Here is a 22378-nt window from a genome sequence, read left to right as displayed (position 1 = left end):
GCTGCAGCGTTCTGCTCTCCTCTCCTCAGCGGTGACTTCCGTGTGAGGAGAGGAGAGCCGATTGCCTAGCAACCGGCTGTTTGTTTACATCACATGACGGCCGTGATTGGACACGGCCGTCATGTGATCAGGAGGGCCAATCACAGAGCCCTCCTGCCGATCTGAGATGTGCCGTGTCCGGGTGACACGAGCACATCGGGATCGCGCCGCTGCGCGGGCGCGCGCGCGCGATCCCGCTACTCCTGAATGACGTTCCCGAACGTCCTATCAGGAGTAGACGGCTCCCACCCGGCCGTGTATATGCATTGGCCGGGTGGGAAGTGGTTAAGGACTGGTATAGGTGTACAGTATATAGGGTTGTACACGTATAATATACTTTCTTCCAAAAATAGAAAGAATATTATACTTGACTGCTGCCCTATTCTGTAGCAGTCCTTTATCAGTGTAGGGACTGAGGTACAGTCTGCAAATCACTAGCTACTTGGTCCACAAAGGTCCTTGTAAGGACTGGTATAGGTGTACAATATATAGGGTTGTGGTGCACTGCTGCAGATTGCTTCCCTATTCTGCAGCAGTCCTTTATCAGTGTAGGAACTGAGGTACAGTCTGCAAATCACTAGCTACTTGGTCCACAAAGGTCCTTGTAAGGACTGGTATAGGTGTACTATTTGGAGGGTTGTGGTGCACTGCTGCAGATTGCTGCCCTATTCTGCAGCAGTCCTTTATCAGTGTAGGGACTGAGGTACAGTCTGCTAATCACTAGCTACATGGTCCACAAAGGTCCTTGTAAGGACTGGTATAGGTGAACAATATATAGGGTTGTGGTGCACTGCTGCAGATTACTGCCCTATTCTGCAGCAGTCCTTTATCAGTGTAGGGACTGAGGTACAGTCTGCAAATCACTAGCTACTTGGTCCACAAAGGTCCTTGTAAGGACTGATACAGGTGTATTATTTGGAGGGTTGTGGTGCACTGCTGCAGATTGCTGCCCTATTCTGCATCAGTTCTTTATCAGTGTAGGGACTGAGGTACAGTCTGCAAATCACTAGCTACTTGGTCCACAAAGGTCCTTGTAAGGACTGGTATAGGTGTACTATTTGGTGGGCAGTATATAGGTGTGTAATACACGTATAAAATACTTGCACATTTATAAAGCATAGTATAGTGCATTTCCACTGTGCAGCATTGTGACTGCTGAGCGGTTCTGCAGCGATACTACAGAGAGCGACAAACTCAATAAAAAAAAGTATTATCACTGGTGTGATAGACCAGTGGCTCCCAAAAACAACAGATTGAAGCGGGGTGTTATATACCTTCTTCCACATACATACTGCACTTCTCTAGAGACTTTTGTCACAGGGTCATTGAAAAAATGACAGGCAGAGGAAGAGGCAAGCCCTTCCGCATGGGGTGGTAGGGGTAGGGCAGGAGCAACAGACTTGAGCCAAAGTGGCAAATTGCTGAAGGTACGTGCGATTACGTCAAAGGACGCACCAGACTTGGTTGAGTGGCTCACTCAGCCTTACTCTTCTGCACCCTCCTCATCCTCTCGATCTGCACCCTCTTCTTCACTCTCTGCTATGTGCACCCCCAAAGACACTACCACCAACACCACCACCACCATATACCTTCCGCTTGAGTCACAGAAATTATTTTCTGATCCATATCAAGACATTTCCGATGCGCAGCCACTCTTGGCATTGGATCAGGAAGAGGAGGTAGCAACAACCGCCGCTCAGCAGTCTGACGACAGTACCCAGATCAGCCCAAGGAGAAGGTTTGTCCCCGCTGTTGCTGCCTACTCCGAGATCTCTAATTATAGCGGTGGGGAAGGTGACGTCGATGATGACGTGTCTACTGATGCCACGTGGGTGCCCACAAGAGAGGAAGGGGAGTGGAGTTCAGAGGGAGATATGGACCAGCAGATAGGGAGGAGAAGCAGGAAGAACTTAGATTGCACAGGAGGGACAAAGCAGACTGCGAATGTATCAGGAGCAAGGCATAAACCATGTACGGTCACATCTGGCACTCCCAGGACGCCAACACATGGCTCCGCAGTGTGGGCTTTTTGTAACGTGTCCGCTAATGACACAAAGCCACACTCCAGGCTCTCACCGTCCAGCCTCGTCTTCTACTTCTCCTCTCTCCTCACAATTGTCCTCCACTCCACCTTCCATCACAGCAAGCTCACGTTTTTCTGCAAAAAGGCAGGCTTCCGTGGGCCAAGCGTTCTAGAGCGTAAAAAAATAATGATGCCGGATAACCCTCTTGCCCAACGGTTGACGGCTGGCTTGTCAGAACTGATAGCCCGCAAACTACTGCCATATAAACTGGTGAACTCGGAGGCCTTTCGAAAATTTGTGGCCATTGGAACACCACAATGGAAGGTCCCAGGAAGGAAGTATTTCTCACAGAAGGGCATCCCAGAGCTATATGGCCATGTTCAGCGGCAAGTGAATGTATCTCTGGCACACAGTGTCGGTGCCAAGATACATCTGACCACAGACACGTGGTCTAGCAAACACGGGCAGGGAAGGTATATCACTTTTACTGCCCACTGGGTGAACCTTCTGACGGCCATCAAACATGTAACCCGTGGCGCCCGTGTAGATTTGGTTTTACCGCCACGGATTGCATGCAGGCCTGGCTCTTCTTCTCCTACTCCATCCTCCTCCCTCTCCTCCTCAGCTGACTCCTCCTTTTCCGCTGCTAGAGTCTCTTCCGCTGCGCCGCCCAAGCTCCCCAGAACCTATTCGACATGCCAGGTGAGACGTTGCCAAGCCGTACTGCGTCTGTTGTGCCTAGAAGCCAAGAGCCACACTGGCCCGGCACTCCTTTCAGCTTTGCGTTCACAGGCAGATTAGTGGCTAACACCGCTCAATTTGACAGTTGGTAAAGTGGTGTGTGACAACGGTGCCAATCTGCTTAGCACATTAAAACAGGGCAAAATTATGCACATGCCATGCATGACACACGTCTTAAACTTGGTCGTGCAGCTATTCGTTGTCAAATACCTTGGGGTTCAGGACATCTTGCGGCAGGCAAGGAAAATCTCGGCCCATTTCAGAAGATCTTACACGGCCATGGCTCGCCTTGCTGACATTCAGCGGCGACACAATCTGCTGGTCAGACGTCTTATTTGCTATTGCCCAACGCGATGGAATTCAACCTTCTATATGCTTGATAGGCTGCTCCAGCAGAAACGTGCAGTTAACGTCTACCTGTATAAACTCTGTGGCAGAACAGGTTCTGGGGAGCTGTTTTTTTTTTCACAGCGCCAGTGGCTGCTCATGCGCGGCGCATGCAGACTTCTGCGGCCTTTTGATGAGATCACCAAACTGGTCAGTCGCAGCCATGGCGCCATCAGTGACATGGTACCTTATGCCTTCTTTATGGAGCGTGCATTGTGTCGTGCCATTGTCGAGCCATGGAGGAGCAGGAGCAGGAAGATGAGGAAGTCACAATGCTGGATTAATTTCCGGGGGGGCTACTCTATCTGAGACAAGTCAACAACAGGAGTCTGAAGAAGAGTCAGAGGTGGATGGTGCCGGGGCGGATGAGGAGGAGCAAGAAGAGCATGCTTTAAACCTTTCTGGGATCCTTTGGGTTGTGCGTGGATGGGGAGAGGAGAACGAGGAGGATGACATTATCCTGGATGATGAGCAGGAGCCTGGCCACCACACCGCTTCCAGTTTAGTGCAAATGGGTGCCTTCATGCTCCAGTGTTTTAACAGGGACCCCCGTATAAAAAGCATAAGGGTCAAGGACCAGTACTGGGTGGCAACGTACTTAGACCCCCGATACAAACACAAAATGGCGGAAATGTTACCACCGTCACAGAGGGCTGTCACAATGGAGCACTTCCAGGCCTTGCTTCGAGAAATGCTGCATTCTGCTTTTGCGTGCGCTGGCAGAGGAGCAATTCCCACTCCCAAAGAAAGAGTTGCGGGTACCAATCCAACAGCGCCTGCAAGAAGAGGCCGGTTTGAAGATGTGTTGGTGACTTCTGATATGAGGTCATTCTTTCAGCCGACCCATCGACAGGTGCCATCCGGATCCAGCATCAGGGAACGCCTAGACCGACAGGTGTCCGACTACATCGGGTTAACGGCCGATGTGGACGCTCTGAGGAGTGATGAACCCCTGGACTACTGGGTGGGCAGGCTTGACCTCTGGCCAGAGCTTGCCCAATTTGCAATGGAACTGTTGGCTTGCCCCTCATCCAGTCTCCTGTCCGCAAGGACATTCAGCTCAGCAGGGGAGATTGTGACCAATAAGCACACTCGCCTAGCTCACGACAATGTTGACTACCTCACATTTCTAAAATTGAATGAGGCATGGATCTCGGAGGAATTTAACACATGTGACCAGTAGACCATGTTTATCCCTATAAACAATTTATTTAATCGAGCACACAGACCTTTTTTTCTACATTTGGCTCACTTCCTTGTACAAAAAAAGCACACCGTACTATATGCCCGTACCCTCCTGTTTGAGGAGGTTGAGCGGTGTCATATTTTTGGGGCCCAGCGAGTTGCTGGTATCAGTGCTGCTGTCAGTGCTCTCTATCTGGGTGCTGGTGTCAGTGCTCTATGTCACGGTGCTGGTGTCAGTGCTCTCTATCACGGTGCTGGTGTGGTGTCAGTGCTCTCTATCTCGGTGCTGGTGTGGTCTCAGTGCTCTCTATCACGGTGCTGGTGTCAGTGCTCTCTATCACGGTGCTGGTGTGGTGTCAGTGCTCTCTATCTCAGTGCTGGTGTCAGTGCTCTTTATCACGGTGCTGGTGTGGTGTCAGTGCTCTCTATCTCGGTGCTGGTGTGGTCTCAGTGCTCTCTATCACGGTGCTGGTGTCAGTGCTCTATATCACGGTGCTGGGGTCAGTGCTCTATATCACGGTGCTGGTGTCTGTGCTCTATATCACAGTGCTGGTGTCAGTGCACTCTATCTCGGTGCTTGTGTCAGTGCTCAACCTCACGGTGCTGGTGTCAGTGCACTCTATCATGGTGCTGGTGTCAGTGCACTCTATCACGGTGCTGGTGTCAGTGCTCTAAATCATGGTGCTGATGTCAGTGCACTCTATCACGGTGCTGGTGTCAGTGCTCTCTATCACGGTGCTGGTGTGGTGTCAGTGCTCTCTATCACGGTGCTGGTGTCAGTGCTCTATATCACGGTGCTGGTGTCAGTGCACTCTATCACGGTGCTGTTGTCAGTGCTCTATATCACAGTGCTGGTGTCAGTGCTCTCTATCACGGTGCTGGTGTCAGTGCTCTCACGGTGCTGGTGTCAGTGCACTCTATCACGGTGCTGGTGTCAGTGCTCTATATCATGGTGCTGGTGTCAGTGCACTCTATAACGGTGCTGGTGTCAGTGCTCTATATCACGGTGCTGGTGTCAGTGCACTCTATCACGGTGCTGGTGTCAGTGTTCTATATCACGGTGCTGGTGTCAATGCTCTATATCACAGTGCTGGTGTCAGTGCACTCTATCACGGTGCTGGTGTCAGTGCTCTATATCACGGTGCTGGTGTCAGTGCACTCTATCACGGTGCTGGTGTCAGTGCTCTATATCACGGTGCTGGTGCCAGTGCACTCAATCACAGTGCTGGGTCATTGCTCTATATCACGGTGCTGGTGTCAGTGCACTCTATCTCAGTGCTGGTGTCAGTGCTCTCTATCACGGTGCTGGTGTCAGTGCTCTATATCACGGTGCTGGTGTCAGTGCACTCTATCACGTTGCTGGTGTCAGTGCTCTATATCACGGTGCTGGTGTCAGTGCTCTCTATCTCGGTGCTGGTGATCATCTCCTGCACCCTCTTCATATCCTACCCTGACCTTTCCTCTCCTCCATTGCCTTCATGCGCTACTGAGTCCTGAATTGTCAAAATTTAACATATAAAAAAATAATGCTTGTAGTTGTCGATCCCAGATTCACTTCATACATGTGTTATGTCAGTGGCTATGTGGTGGGACTATGTGTGCACAGCTAGAAAATTATTTTGTGGCTGGAAATATGACCTGTAGGTTTTTAAAGTTCGCCTGCCATTGAAGTCATTGGGGCCCACCGCAAACTTTGCGGTTCGCAAACTTTCGGCCGCGTTCGCGCTGGCGAAACGTCCCGTCAGAAGTTCGTCCATCTCTACTGAAGAATGTCTTTACAGAGCCGGGAATCCAGAATTTGACTAACCTTGTACTGCTGAAACCAGAGCCACAGTAGGGAGAGGACAAGAGAACTTATTGAGGACTAAAGGCTTCAGAATGGAAACATGGAAGAAGTTTGAGATTTGAGGCTTTTAGGAATCTGATGTTTGTCAAGAACTGGATTCAGCTTAGAAGCTAGGGAATATGGGCCAATAAATCTTGGGGCAAACTTCAGTGAAGGAACCCGGAGCTTAGTGTTTCTGGTGAAAAGACAGACTTTGTCCCCTGGTTGTAGAGAAGGCGGTTTACGGCTGCGATGGTCGGCAAAAGCTTTTAATTTGTCAGCAGCTGTCCAGAGAGAATCATGAAAGTCATCCCAAATAGAATTGACAGATTCCTGAGCCGTAGCCAAAGCTGGAATGTCTGGAGAACAGGTCATAGGAAGAGGGAGCTGAGGGTGTCTTCCATGAACTGTAAAAAAGGGTGTCTTCTGGGAACTGGTGTTTACATGATTATTGTGAGAGATTTCAGCCCACGGAAGTAGAGATTACCAACCGTCATAATGAGCAGAGACTAAGGTATGGAGAAAAGCCTCTAAATCCTGATTAACCCTCTCTGTCTGTCCATTGGATTGAGGGTGGTACGAAGAGTAAAAATCCAAGACGATATTTAGGGGTTTGCAAAAGGCTCTCCAAAAGCAAGAAGTAAATTGAACACCCCTGTCAGAAACAATATGAGAAGGAACGCCATGGAGGTGGAATATTTCTCGAACCCAATATGACCTGCCACCTTGGAATCATGTCCCCAGCAAAGCTCTTAGCTCAGTGGGGAGGAAGGTCTTGCCAGGAGGAATTTCTGACTCCAGGGTGGTAGAATGAGCATTCAAAGTGTCAAATGACTAGAGAGTGTATCAGCCTGACTGTTGCAGGAACCAGGTTTGTACGTAATCATGAAATTAAAGCAGGAAAAGAAAAGGCTCCACCTGGACTATCTGGGATTCAGGCGTTTTGCAGTCTGTAGGTACTGCAGATTTTTATGATCAGTGGAAATCGTTATGGAGTTAGGGGAACCCTCCAAGAGATGATGCCACTTCTCAAACACCAATTTAATTGCAAAAAGTTACAGATCACCAATAGCATAATTTTTCTGTGCCTGAGAATTTTTTTGGAGAAGAACGCACATGGTTGACGTTTATTCTCAAAGGATTGAAGAAGCACAGCTCCCACCCCCATTAGGGAAGAGTCCACTTCAATAAAAAATGGATCAACAGGGTTAGGTCTCCTCAAGAGAGGTCCAGAAACAAAGGCCTGTTTCAAATCATGAAATACAGAGACAGCTTCAGGGGACCATTTCTTTGCATTTGCACCCTTCTTGGTCAAGGCGATAATAGGCGCAGCAATAGAAGAGTAATTCCGAATGAACTGTCTAAAATAATTTGTGAAGCCAAGAAAGTGCTGTGTGGCCTTGAGGCTGGCAAGAAGAGGCCAGTTGGTAATGGCTGAGACCTTTCCAGGATCCACACAAAGACCCAAAGAGAGACAAAGAATCCCAGAACCTGGACTCAGAACATTCAAAAGAACAATTCTCCAGCTTGGCATACAGATTATTCTCTCTAAGGCGCTGAAGTACAATCCAGACATAGGCTCTGTGGAGAAGCAGATTTTCCAAAAAGATGAGAATGTCATCCAGATAGATGACAACAAATTGATACAGCAGATCAATGAAGATTTTGTTGACAAAGTTTTGGAACACAGCTGGGGCATTACACAAACCCAAAGGCATAACCAAGTATTCGTAATGCCCATTTCTAGTGTTAAACACGTTTTTCCATCCGTCACCTTCGCATATCTGGATCAGTTGTATGCACCTCTGAGATCCAGCTTGGTAAAAATGGAGGCACCTTTCAATCTGTTGAATAGTTGAGATATTAATGGTAAGGGGTAATGATTTTTGATTGTCACCGGGTTTAAGCCTCGATAGGGGATAGTGCAGGGTCTTAAGGTACCATCTTTTTTGGGAACAAAAAAGAACCCTGCTCCTGCAGGTGATGAGGATTTCGGATGAACCCTCTCTCTAGATTCTCAGCGACATACTCTGACATGGTCTGGGTCTCTGGGATGGACAGAGGGTAGTATGGCCCCTAGGCAGAGTCTCCTTTGGGGCAACTTTGAGTAGGCAGAATGAGAAACAGGAGGGACCCTAAGCCAGGATCTGCCCAAAAGTCCAGTCCATGTGTGGAGAGTAGAGCTGTAGCCAAGGAAGACCCAATACGATGGGGGTTGAGGCCTTAGGTAGGATAAGGAAGGATATCCACTCCCTGTGGTGTATCCCTACCGACATCTTAACAGGGAGAGTCTGGAAGCAGATAGAACCCCCTGGAAGAACAGTGCCATCAATTGCCGAGACCACCAGTGGCATGGTGAGGGGCAAAAGGGTAAGCTTCCTGGAAGATGCAGTTCTCCAGTCCATAAAATTGCCAGCAGCCTCGGAATCCAGATATGCCAAGACCGACTGAGAGGAAGCGCCTACACGAAGGAACACTGAAAGAAGAAGACAAGAAGATGATGTTTCTGGGTCCAATACTCCACCTTCCAGATATATTAGACCCAAGCTTTTCCTGGACAAAGTGAGCAGGAGTCACGAAAGTGACCCTTGCCCCCACAATAGAGACACAGGCCCAGAGTTCTGCGCCTAGCACGTTCCTCGGGGGTTAGCCTGGTCTAGCCCAGCTGCCTAGGTTCCTCAGGTGGAAGAAGATGCTCCACGGGATGAAGGGAGGAGAATTCAGGCTGACTAGGGACCAGGGAGTGTTGGCGTCTTTTTTCTAGGGACCTCTCTTGAAAGGGAATATCGGATTGTTTAAACTCATTGAGAGAGACCATGTAAAAAGGTTGCAACTAAGGCCTCATTATTCCAGCTCAACTCAGCTGTTAGTATACAAAACTGAAGAGCATACTGTCCCACAGAAGAAGATTCTTGGAGAAGACATAAAAGGGCATTGGCCGCTGAAGAAACCTGACCCGGTTAGAGCTTCAGGAAGTCAGGCAGGCTAGAAACCACTGGATCATTCTTCTCTCACAGGGGGCTGCCTAGGCTTTTGCCTCTTCGGAGAGGAGGGAAATAATATAGGCTATCTTTGCCTAAACGGACGAGAAGTTTTGAAGCTTAAGTTCAAAGTGAATGGTGCACTGGCTGAGGAACCCCCTACGGGCCTTGAAGTCCCCAGAGAAACGGGACAGAGCTGGCAGTTGAAGCCACTGTGTTACTGCGACTGCAAACGAAACAGGTACAGCCACCGATTGTGATTAGAGTTGCTGAATCAGGGGTTTCTAAGGAGGCCTGAAGCTTCTCGAAGTGGGAGGCCAAATCCTGGAGAAATCTCTTTACCTGAGTCTGGTTAGATTCCTGGGTCTCGAGTCTGTGGACTATGCCCTGCAATGGGTCATCTGCTGGTAGCGACACATCAACCGGGTCCATGGCTGATCAAACTGTCAGGTCACCTGAAGTAAGTTGACAGATGCACCCCTTTGGGGTCAGAAGTGCACCGCTAAGGTAGTGGACCATATGACTGACTGCTGCGGATGGAGCTCTGGGTGGTTCAGGAAAGCAGGCTTTTTGGAGCACCAACAAGGGTCACACTGGGAGCTAAAGCATGAGATTCCCTATTGCGCAGAATCTAAAAACCAGTAGGTGTTCACCAGAGCCCCTGATGGTGGGGATGGACTACGCTGCAACTAGCTCCAGGTCGTGGCCCCCATGGTCCCCCAGCTCATGCTCACGGTAGCCAAAATGTCGGGGAACAAGCAGGCAGGGATAGTCAAAGAACAGCTAAAGGTCGAGATATGAACCAGACAGAGACAGTCAAGAACAAGCCAAGGTCGGTTAACAGGATCAGACATAGAGCACACGGCAAGAAGCACACAGGAAGCCAAACACACAATATTGATCAGCGAGGCTGGCTTGCAGTGCACATGTTAATATAGTGTTCCCAGTTAGGGGCTGGTTGGAGCCATTCTTGAGGGAAGGTTACTTAAGCAGACAGGTGAACAGGCGGCCAGTCTCTTAAGCTGAACACAGAGGTAAGCAGACAGACATGAACATTACTGCAGATCCATGACACAGATCTATGCCTTACCTTAGTAAAAGCACCTCCCCCAAAGTATACAAGCACTGGCTAGGAACATATTTAACCCTTTGATTGCCCCTGATGTTAACCCCTTCCCAGCCAGTGTCATTAGTACAGTGACAGTACATATTTTTTTAGAACTGATCACTGTATTATTGTCACTGGTCCCCAAAAAGTGTCAGTTATGCCACGTACACACGACCGGACTTTCTGTCAGAATGAACTCTGACAGACTTTTCAGCTGTCTTTTCGATGGAGTTCAGCTGAAATAGACTTGCTTACACACGATCACACCAAAGTCCAATCGTTTAACGGAATGCCGTACGACGGGATTAGAAAAAGGAAGTTCAGTAGCCAGTAGCCAATAGTTGCCCTTGTGCCGTTTTTGGTCCATCGGACCTGCATACACACAATCGAATTGTCCGACGGATTCGTTCCGTCGGAACTTTGCTGCCGAAAAGTCCAGTCGTGTGTACATTAAATAGTGTACTATTTGTCCACCGCAGTATCGCAGTTCCACTATAAGTCGTCATTACTAGTAAAAAATGTATAAATAAAAATATCCCATAGTTTGTAGACGCTTTAACTTTTGCACAAGCCAATCAATATACGCTTATTGGGATTTTTTTTACCAAAAATATGTAAAGAATACAAAATGGCCTAAACTGATGAAGACATTTTATTATTTTTATTCTTTTATTAGATGTGTGTTACAGCAGAAAGTAAAAAAATATTGTTTTTTTTTCAAAATATTTCAAAATAATGTATACAGCAAAAAATAAAAACTGCAGAGGTGGACAAATAGCAAAAAAAAAAACGCTCTATTTGTGGGAATAAAAAGGATATACATTCTATTTGGGTACTGTGTCGCACAGCCATGCAGTTGTCATTTAAAGTAATCCAGTGCCGTATTGTAAAAAATGGCCTGTTCATGAAGGAGGGTAGAGGATAAAGTGGTTGTAAACCCTTACATATACCCATATAGATATAAAACAAAAATGTTGTGCAAATTGCAAGTGAATAATCAAGTGATTGAACACTGACTAAAAATCAGTATAACTAATTCTAAATTTTGTGAAAAACTTGACCCTTTATATTTATCTTCAAACATAAAACTAAACACATTTTTCACTAAAGTCATGTTTTTCACTCAATTTAGAATTAGTTGTTATACAGATTTTTAGTCAGTGTTCAATCACTTGATTATTCACTTGCAATTTGCACATATTTTTTGTTTTATATGTACTGTTTATGGATTAAGTACTGATTCTTTTAGATTGCTGCACAATTGTTGGTACACTCATACTAGGTCTGAGTACATATTGTCACATTATATTTATTAAATACTCACTATTTGTTTTTTGAGCACATCGCAGCCATATCCCCATATACCCATACGTAGGAGGATGAAACAAATCTTCCTACATAAGTTGTACCTGTTTATTTGCAGTCTTCTCTTCTCTACACCTGTTAAAAGTCCAGCATTTATAAGCTTTTCTGAGCTGTCAGAAAAAAGGGGCAGAGGGCTGAAGTTACACTCTGCAGAGCTCAGTGAGGAGAGCTCTGAGAGCTGATTGGAGCTAAGAGACCCCCCCTTCACATAGCACACAAGTACAGAGCTAAGACTGTCAATCTGCTGGAGCTCCTTCTCCTGTCACCTTTTTCCTCTTGGAAAAAATGTCAGAATTGATTCATGCTACCATGTTTCCCCGATAGTAAGACACCCCCGATTGTAAGACGTATCGGGAGTTTCAGAGGGGTCGGCTAATATAAGCCGTACCCCGAAAGTAAGACATATGTCTTACTTTCGGGGAAACACGGGGGTATTGCCGCCTCCCTCTCATCTAGCTGTGCGCCGCCTCCTGCCCACGTCCGCACCGTCCCCCTCTCCATACGTTGCCGCGTCTGCCATTTCCCTCTGATCTTAATTAACGCCGCCTCCTGCCCACGCCTGAGTTGTCCCCCTCTCCATACGTCACCGCGCCGTCCCCTGCACTTGTCACTGCCGCCTCCTGCTTAAAATACGGTAATGCACACAGTATTAATCATACATCAGTAAAACATACACACTGGCATACTGGGGTATCATCTGCTGTATGTAACCCAGTGGGTATCAGCAGGTGTCACACTGGATTAAATACAGCAGGTGGTACTGTATCACACTGGGTTAGATACAGGTGTAGGTACAGGTTTGCATTTTGCTGTGCCCACATGAGCTGTTTGACGGCTTAGGACGCGCCTACCATATGCAAATTTACTCGGGCACGTCCCTACTCCAAAGAAACCTCCCCCCCCCGCCCGTCACAGAAGGTAAAATGCATATACACTAAAAAAACACATTTTACACAGTTTTTTTAGCTGTCAGTGCCCCTTTAACTGCGGGATGCGGACGGTTAGAGCGGGATGAGCGGAGGGATGTGGAGGCCGCGGGAGCAGCAGTAATGTTTTCCACTGTTCGTTCTTACCATTTTTCATTGTTTTACATGTTATGCAATGTTGTAACAAGACATTCTTGGCACTTCCTTTTATAAAACTGTTTTGTGGTGAATACAATACTGTTCAGGTTGTTAATAAATGTTAATTTTATGGTTAAAACAAAAAATTCGACAATTTTTTTCCAATATAAGACATACCCCGAAAGTAAGACATAGTGGGGCTTTTGGGGATAAAAAGAAAGTAAGACACTGTCTTACTTTCGGGGAAACACGGTAATAGCAGAGGAACAAAGCAGCAGACAGATATGACACTTGTATACAGTATAGAAGGATATGCTTTGTTCATATTTCATATCAGAGGTTTACAACCACTTTAAATTAATTTATGTTAATTTATTCTATACTGATGTTACTGATGCTACTTCCATTTGCCCTTACTGCACATGCCATCAGCATTAAAATTGGTTTCTAATGCCAGTGGGTAGAAAAAAGGTCAGCTTAATGCCGACTGCTTTTCCCTGACTCACCTTGGAAGAATATTAACTCTCTCATTATAAGGGTCTTTGATCTTGCATGAGAGGCAAGGGCGGACTGACAACTCATGGGGCCCCCGGGCAATAGGAGATTATGGGGCCCCCAGGCAATCAGAGATTATGGGGCCACACAGTATACACACACACACAATATACAATCACACAGTACACAGAGACATGTTTCTATTGTCTGAGAAGGTACTGGAGAGGTGGGGCAGCTATAATCTCGGGATTTTTAGACCAAAAGGATGTCAGGGGACATTTTTTTACATACTGTCCCTAGATTTATTGAGACTGACAACCCTGATGGGGCCCCCTAGTGTCATGGGGCCCTCGGGCAGAGCCCGAGTGGCCCAATGGTCAGTCCGCCCCTGATGAGAGGAAAACTATATTGTCAATGTCGTCTTTCTGAAAAGCCCACTGAGCTTAGGCAACATGTTTTTGTAGGCTTTAGTGGTGCACAGCAAGATTTTCTGTCTATTATGCTTTACTAACCACATTTTTCCACCTAAGAATCTTTATTTCCGCCAGTCCTAAAACAGGCACCGTCTACGTTTACATGATAGGAAGGTGGGGATTCTATGGAAGCTTGCGTTCTGTTGCATCCAAAACATTATTTTTAGTAGCAGCTGACCCTACGTTCTTCTGTCTTCTGCTAATACTAAATCTCTCCCCATACCAAACGTTCTTATCTGTAAATAAACATGAATTAAACTAAAAAGTCATTCGACATGTCAAGGTTATGAGAAGTGTCATTGGTAATATCCTTTCATATCTTTGTAAAGCCCTTCAAAGCTTGACTTGGCATTGTGTACATGGTTGTGGAAAGTAGTAGCTGGAAAAAACAGAGATTGTTCTTTTGAAAGACTTAAATAATTACATATTAAAGCAAAGCTAAAGTATCTTTCTCGTTCAAAAGATTTCTTTGTTTTAGAAATAATAAATAACAACAAATACAGAATATTTGACAAAACAAAAATATTAAAATATAACATTAAAGTATAGATGTTATATAAAAAATAAGTAAATACATAAATAAATATGGAAATAAATAAAAATAAACACACTAAAACAAGAGAGGGGTGCTCCATCATTTACAATCTATGAAGATGAATGCAAATTATAACTACAGATATCTAAGTAAAAAGGAATAAATTACCAAGGAGGAATAATAAACACTCCAAAAAAAAAAAAAAGGTGTGGTTATTATATAATCTAGAGAAGACTAGAGTATAAAGTTGTTTATATCTGAAATGTCAGGAGCTCAAAAAACTAGAAAAGACAGAAATATATAAATTTTACATATTTGAGCAAAACGAAAAAAGCTAAAGTATCTTTTTTGATGCGAACATTCTGATATCGCAAGATAAAAATTGTGCATGCTTGCAAATCTGTGTTATATTTTGCATTATCCATTTTTCATTTTATCCTTACATCATCTTGCCTAATTTGTTCATCAGCATTAATGGGAGGAGATGGGAAAGGGACCAGTGGTACCATTTGAAGAAAGTGAAGCAAGTTCTGATTTCATTTTTTTGGTAGGAACTGGGTCTGCTATAGGACAGTTCTATCCTGACCTGGTTTTCTATTTTAAAAATTGCAGCTGCCAAAAAATGAGAAGGTTGCAAGCGGGACAGGACTGGAAGGAGTTACACTGCTCTAATATTATAATTATATACAGGATTTATATAGTGCCAGCAATTTGCTCAGTGCTTTACACAGACAGTACAGTTAAAATACAATTCAATACAGGAGGAATCAGAGGGCTCTATACAGTGTTATGTAATTATATGGTTTTGAAAACATTGGGTGATACTAGCAAAGATATAGTGATAAATTAGAGCGACAAATATGCAGTAAGGATTCGTATACACCAGCCCAAACATGTGCATGCTGGTAGGTAGAGTTGGGCCAACAGTTTAGCTCGAGCATCAGTTCGTGCCAAAACAACACCCAAATTTGCAGGGTGTTTGGCAGGTATTCGTCCCACCGAACGCTTTGCAATGCACTGCACGCTGCACAGTTCATTTTGCGCCCTAATTGGGCAAAGCTTTGCCCAAATTGGGGTGCAGTATAAGCTGGTTGTTAAAGAGCATGTCTGGGGAGCTGCAGCGTCCTTAACAAATAATGAGTCATCAGCTGTCAATGGGCTTCCCCGTTAACAGCTGAGTAAAACAAAAATGGCATGGGGTTCCCCCCAGTCAATACCAGGCCCTTATCCAGACATGCAGCCTGGCAGGTCATAAAAGCGAGCGAGTGTCCCAACCCCCTCCTGAACCATACCAGCCACATGCCCTCAACATGGGGGGAGTGGTGGGTGCCTTAAGGCAGGTGGGGCTCTGCACCCCCTACCCCAAATCACCTTGTCCCCATGGTAATGGGGACAAGGGCCTCATCCTGACAACTGTCTCCGGTGGTTGTGGGGGTCTGCAGGCAGGAGGCTTATTGGAATCTGGAGGCCCTCTTTAACAGGGGGGCCCCAGATCCCCCCCGTGTGAATGAGTATGGGGTGCATAGTACCCTTACCCATTCACCCAAAAAGTGTAAAAAAGTAATAAGAACACTCACACAGCTTTTGACCATTCCTTTATTAAAAATAAAAAAATAGTGCCCCCCCCCCTCCCCATGTAAATTCATCGTCAATCACGCCGCACTAAAAAAAAAAAAAACGCTCCCGTCAACATGAAGGCTGGCAACCTACTGCAGGGTAAGCCACTTGACAGTTCTTAGCCAGGCAGGCCCGCCCTTACCTATATATATATCACCTGATGGCACCACCCCCTTCTGACGTCACTGACCCAGCATGCACTGGTCCGGCCCACTGAGGGGCAGGATCTGGGGGCTTCCCATAAACCCCCACAACCACTGGATGGGACGAGGCCCTTTTCCCCCTTTGGGTCTGGTATGGACCCACGCCATTTTATTTTTTATTTTATTTTTTTCAAAAGCCAGGTGCCAGCAATTATAACCGCAAGTCATTTTAAATGTAATTTGACCCATTTTTTTCTTAAAAAAATTATTTTTGCTGTAGCGTGTTCTATATATGCTACAGATGCACCACTTTACAGGCAGAGAGGAAAGGAAAGGAGACTCCCCAGGCACTATATTTTAAGGAATTTTTCATTTTTATTGTTGCACCACTTTAAGCATCAATAAAATCACTTCTCCTGAAAAAACAATCATTTAAAAAAAAAAAATTACATTGATACATGTCCCCCGGGGCAGTATCCGGACCCCCATACTCCTTTTATGGCCAATTGCTTTCATTTAAGATCTCAAAATGGACCCTTTTGATTTTTCCTGTTTGCCTCCCATTGACTTCAATAGGGTTTGCCTGTCTGGTTAGAACTTTTCCCCTGTTCGGGGGTTCTGCTGTGAACTGAACGGGGGGAGGTGTTTGGCCCATCTCTACTGGTGGGGGTTGCGTAGGGCCCATGCAATGATTTTAAATGAGCCCGTGTTGATCTATATAGAGGAATGTAGTGTGAATTAGCCCTGGAGTTGACGGGTTTTCTGTCTGTCTGTGGTATAACACAAATGAATGCAGTTCTGTATTCATTGATACAGCTAACACAGCTTTTAAATCCAAGTAGTGTAAATGCCCAAATTTGACTTGGTATCAGCCTCTTGCAATCCCCAGTATGAATGAATGACTTGTATAGCGCTACCTATACGAACTGAATCGCCTCAGGGCGCCTTTCTTGCCACCGGTGTCCATCTGCAGCTATTTATGCGGTCCTTAAACCTGTAGAGTCCCGACACACTTACAACATTGACATACACATACACATACACATATTATGGCCAATTTTTTTTTATAGCAGCACTCAGATTAATGCCGCGTACACACGAGTGGACTTTCCGGCAGAAAAGGTCAGATGGAAAGATTCCGTTGAACATTCCGCTCATATGTGGGCTTCATCTGACTTTTTTTTTCCAAAATTCTGACAGACCTAGAAATAGAACATGTTTCAAATCTTTCCGCCGGAACCACTCGTCTGTATGCTATTCCGATGAACCAAAAATGACGGGTCTCCGTCGAAAAGTCCTTCGGAGTTCAGTCCGACGAGAAGTCTGCTCGTGTGTAGGCGGCATAATGCCCTGTACCCACAATCAGACATTCCGACAACAAAACCGTGGATTTTTTTCCAACAGATGTTGGCTCAAATTTGTTTTGCATACACACGGACGCACAAATGTTGTTGGAAATTCCAAACATCAAGAACGCGGTGGCGTACAACACATACGACAAGCTGAGAAAAATTAAGTTCAATAGCCAGTCCAGCTCTTCTGCTTGATTCGGAGCATGCGTTTACTTTTGTGCGTCAGAATTGTGTACACACGCTCGGAATTTCCGACAACAAGTTTTGTTGTGGGAAAACTTGAGAACCTGCTCTCAAACATTTGTTGTCCGAAATTCCGACAGCAGATGTCCAATGGAGTATACACACGGTCTGACAACAAGCTCACATCGAACATTTGTTGACGGAAATTTCGACCAAGTGTACAGGGCATAAGTAAGGAAGGTGCAGCACTGGGAGCCATCAGTTGTGCTGCAGTTCTTATGTGCTGACCAAGAACAGCCGGGAGCAAGTTTAAATGACATTTTTTTCCTTTAGAAATGTAATTTTAGCACAGGACAGTAAAACAAATTAGACAGATGCGCTACTTTACAGGCATACTAAAGACACCCCCAGGCATGATATTTAAAGAAATATTTCATTTTTATTGTTTCACATTAAGCATTCTTAAAATCACTGCTCCTGAAAAAACTAGTTTTTAAAACTGCTGCCCAACCCCCCCCCCCCCTTACAAAAAAAAAAACAGAGAGAGGGAGCTCAGCCATCCTGATCTTCCTTTAGAGATGGAGATGCAGAGAAAGCCTAAAATACATTACTGAGCATACCTCTGCTCGAGTGCACTCCTGTCTCACACATGTTGCAGTTCAAGGCTCAAGGCAGGCTGATATATTCATTTTCACCCCCCCAGAGGCTGGCCATGTCCCACCCAATCCCTGAGAGGCAAGATACCCCTCACCTCCTTGTATATTGACTTCATTAAAGCGGAGGAGGTGGGGGGGAGAATCTGAGTCCGTCTGTATTATTAACATCTGTGTTACCCTGGACCCCCTGCAGTGTTTTGCAATTTACGGAGTGAAATACACTTCTGAATGTCCATGACAGCTTAGTTTTCATGATTCTGCCCAGGGCAAGGTCTGACCAGGACATCAGTTGGTTTTCTGTGAATGTCCCGGGCAATTAGGGACTGTTGGCATCTATGGTATTTTATCTCTGTGTTTAGCTGTTACCTTACATCCTAACTTCATAGAAAACACACACACACACACACACACAGGTTGAACTAGAGGGACTGGTGTCTTTATTCAACCTTGCCAACAATGTAACTGTGTAACGGCCATAGGGGTGAATTTACTAAAGGCAAAAATGCTGTGCACTTTGCAAAGTGCAGTTGTACTCTGCAAGTGCGGTAGCTCCAAAGCTTAGTAAATTACATAAACATTTACTTTGTAACAAGTACCCAATCATGTGCAAGGAAAATTTAAAAAAATGCATTTTACCTTGCACATGATTGGATGATGGAAGTCAGCAGCACTTTTGCTCATTTACCAAGCTCTGGAACTGCTCTTGCAGAGTGTAACTGCACTGTGTAAAGAGCACAGTGTATTTGTCTTTAGTAAATCAACCCCATAGTGTGGATGACCTTTATGAGCACTAAGGTAGGCCTCATACAGTTTGGTCTGTACAGATTTCATATATACTGTATTTTAGACCTTCCCTCTTGCAGTCATTTGCATTCATAGAATCACACAGTTCAGGAATACAATGCACACCACGTCTTTGACCTTCAGCAGCTCACATTGTAAATGTTTTACATACAAGCCTGAATTCAGCAATTTGTTAGGCTTTGTACTGGAACTATACTCCTACTTCTACTGATTACTAATAGAGCAACTACACCTATTCCCCTGTCCCCATTTATTATGGAACATGCGTCTATTACAAGAATATTGTGAAGTTTGAAAGCCTAAAGTCTAACTCCGGCCAAAATATATTTTCAGATTGAGTTATAACTTCTGTCAGGTTTTATTCATGTCTGTGACCCCATTTAGGAGATTTTCATTCACATCTTGTCCCTGTGATGACCATATAAAATGCAGTGCAGTTGTCCCCAGAACTGGATGGCACAGATAGCAATACCAGCGTTACAGATTCTAACCCTTCCGTGCTGTGATAAAAATCCGTTTTTACTTTCTCCATTGAAAAGATTGCCTATCACATCTTGTCCTGACAGGAAGTGAAGGAAAACATCCCAAAAGGGACACAAACAGCAATAATAACCTGACAGAGTAAAATTTACTTGTCTGGAGAGATACGGACGGTGGGTCTTCATTACATTTACCAGCTCTGGCCTTAACACTGTTGGAGCTCTACTGGCATCCTACAATTAAAGTGGACTTTGCATAGGAATAGCCTTATTGGGCTTCCCCTTTCCATGTGTATGGTGTTGTGCCTGGTTCAAAGTTCCCTAGTTTGGCTGTTGAGGATATGGTTATTACCCCGGTCCCACACAATTTATAAGGATCTTTCAAGCTTTATATTGCTTAAGGCATAAGAAAACGCTGATTGGTGGATGATCCCACCAGGTTTTCCTGCTTATACTCTTTCGTATATTATGCACCACTGCAAGCTCCTAAAGAAGCACTGAAGTAACATGTAGAGTTTTCTTCACTACGTCTCTACCACCAACCAGCTGCTCCTTCTATTTGACATCACCTCATTTTGAATAATTATTGATTGATCTATTCCACTGTGGTAATAGTTGGTTTTGTTAGGTGGTGCGAGCATCGTTTTAGACCAAATACCATGTTTTGTTTTTAACATGTTATGTCAATAATGTGAATTTTAAAGTTAAATAAAAGTTCATTTTGTACTTCAACATTACAGATGTGCCTCTAAAGTCCATATTTCCTTCTTCTGAATAAATATATTTTTCAACATATTTAGGGCGTTGGCACACTTATATTTATTTGTATCCCCAATGCAATCTTGTTGTGATACATTTTAATTGAAATTGTTTTAAAACAGAGGTATGTTTTTTTTTTTTTATTAGTTTCATACTTACCCATGTGAATGCAGCATCAAACCGTTGCTGCAGCTGTCCCCCTCCATCTCTGTACTGAGAACCGAGTCACCGAACATCGTTGATGGCTTGGTTTTCCCAGATCCCTGAGAGGCGAGCTGCTGACTGTCAGTCAGCGTCTCTCCTCTCTGCTTCTCCAAGTTCCTTGGATCGTTGAGCTGTGGGGGGGCAGGAGTGGCCATCTCAGCGGCTTGCTGAGATGATAAGACGGCCATCAATGAAGGTTGCTGGTGGATCCAAACTTGGAAGTTGGGATGACGTGCTACCTCGACTGATAGCAGTGACGTCAGCGGAGAGTGGACTTCAGACCACTCTCCACTGGAAATTGTTCACAGGATTGCAAAACAAATTGCACTCCTGTGACCCTTAGGAGAAGGTCCAGCCATTAATGTTGCCCTTTAAGCAATCTCCTCCACCTCATTTTATAGTTTGCTCCAAGGAGAGAGCAACATCGTCATCCAATGCAGTGTCCCTTAGCCAATTAAATACAGTTGATGTGCCATGTGTGACACTATTACACCCCCCCCCCCCCCTTACTCTGTTATCTAAGCAACCTTTTCTGAATTTACTGCGGCTTTAGTAGTGTCAATTAGAATGGATTTCATAGAGATATATGGGATTTCACATGTCCTCAACCTTGGGGTCTCACAACTCGGATCCTAAGTCGCACAAGTGTGAAAGGAGCCCCAAGGCAAATAGGCTGTTCACTTTGAGGGCTTAGTGAATGGGGTGACGTTTCACTTTGGAAAGAATGCCCAACTGCATGCAAGGAAATTTAAAAAAAAACAGTATTATTTTCTTGGATATTATTGGATGATAAAATTCAGCAAAGCTTCACCTCATTCACTAAGCACTGTAGAAAACTCCTTACAAAGTGAATAACCTATTTGCATTAGTAAATCAGCCTCAGTGATTGTTTAACCCTAACAGCCACCGCTTTGTCTTAGCCCTTGTACACACGGTTGGACATTCTGACGGAAAATGTCCGATCGGACCATGTTGTCAGATAATCCGACTGTGTGTGGGCTCCATCGGACTGTTTCCGTCAGAACAGTTTTAGAGCTGGGCTATAAAACTTTCCGACAACATGATCCGATCGGACTTTGTCTGATTGTGTGTAGAGAATTCCGATCGGACAAAGTGCCACGCATGCTCAGATCAAATTCCTAGACCAAAGCTATTGGCTACTAGCCTGAACGTAGTCCCGTCGTAACGAAATAACATCATCACGCTATGTACGATCAGATTTTCCAACAACTTTGTCCAACCGTGCATATGCAACACAAGATTCAGACAAAATCCGATGGATTTTGTTGTCGGAATGTCCGACCGTGTGTACAAGGGCTTATAGCGGTGGCAGGGAGGAGGTTTTACAACCACTCCCTGTGGCTGTGGCACTGCACAAGCCAACTGTAAGATTTCTAATGAAAGCAATCTGGTGGCTGTAAAGCCACTGGATCACTTTTTGTGACTCACAGAGTGTTCCTCCAGGGTTCCACTGTGATCTGCGCTGTGTGCTTCCTGGGCTCCACTGTTCCACCTACGAGCCCAGGACCCATATGGGGGGTGTCGGTGAGTGAAGGGGAGAAGACCAATGAACATTCATTCGCTGATCTCCCCTAGCTATAATGAACCCAGAAACGACATCTAAAACATCACTTCTGGTTTCTGGTGTGAAGAGCCAGGGAAGAAGCTAATGAAGTGTGATCTACATTCGATTAGCTTCAATGGAATGCAGCTGAGACATGAGAGGTCTAAAAATCCCTCATTCCTCATTAAAGACAACCTGTCTTAAAAATATTGTAATACATAGGGGACATTTTGTGATATAAATAAAGTTTTAGTGAAAGTGAAAAAAAAAGAAAATTATACCAAAGCACTTAAACCCCCCCCCCCCCCCCCCCAAAAGAAATATTGAGCCCGTCTGCAAATTTAAAGTTTGACATTTTGGGTAGCTATTTACTTGGCACAATCTCATCCTTTATA

The 22378-nt window shown here is 45.1% G+C and overlaps 1 protein-coding gene across 1 annotated transcript in view; it reads left to right on the top strand.

Moving 5' to 3' along the window:
- ODAD1 (outer dynein arm docking complex subunit 1) overlaps nt 1-22378 on the top strand; it is a 254860-nt gene that overhangs the window by 150379 nt on the left and 82103 nt on the right. The window lies entirely within an intron of this gene.

Source organism: Lithobates pipiens, unplaced genomic scaffold, assembly GCF_037356315.1.
Source record: "Lithobates pipiens isolate NorthernLeopardFrog02 unplaced genomic scaffold, aLitPip1_a1.2 Scaffold_27, whole genome shotgun sequence".
In the NCBI taxonomy this organism is placed as follows: domain Eukaryota; kingdom Metazoa; phylum Chordata; class Amphibia; order Anura; family Ranidae; genus Lithobates; species Lithobates pipiens.
Note: the sequence above shows the minus strand (reverse complement) of the source record. Positions and strands in the feature narration are given on the sequence as shown.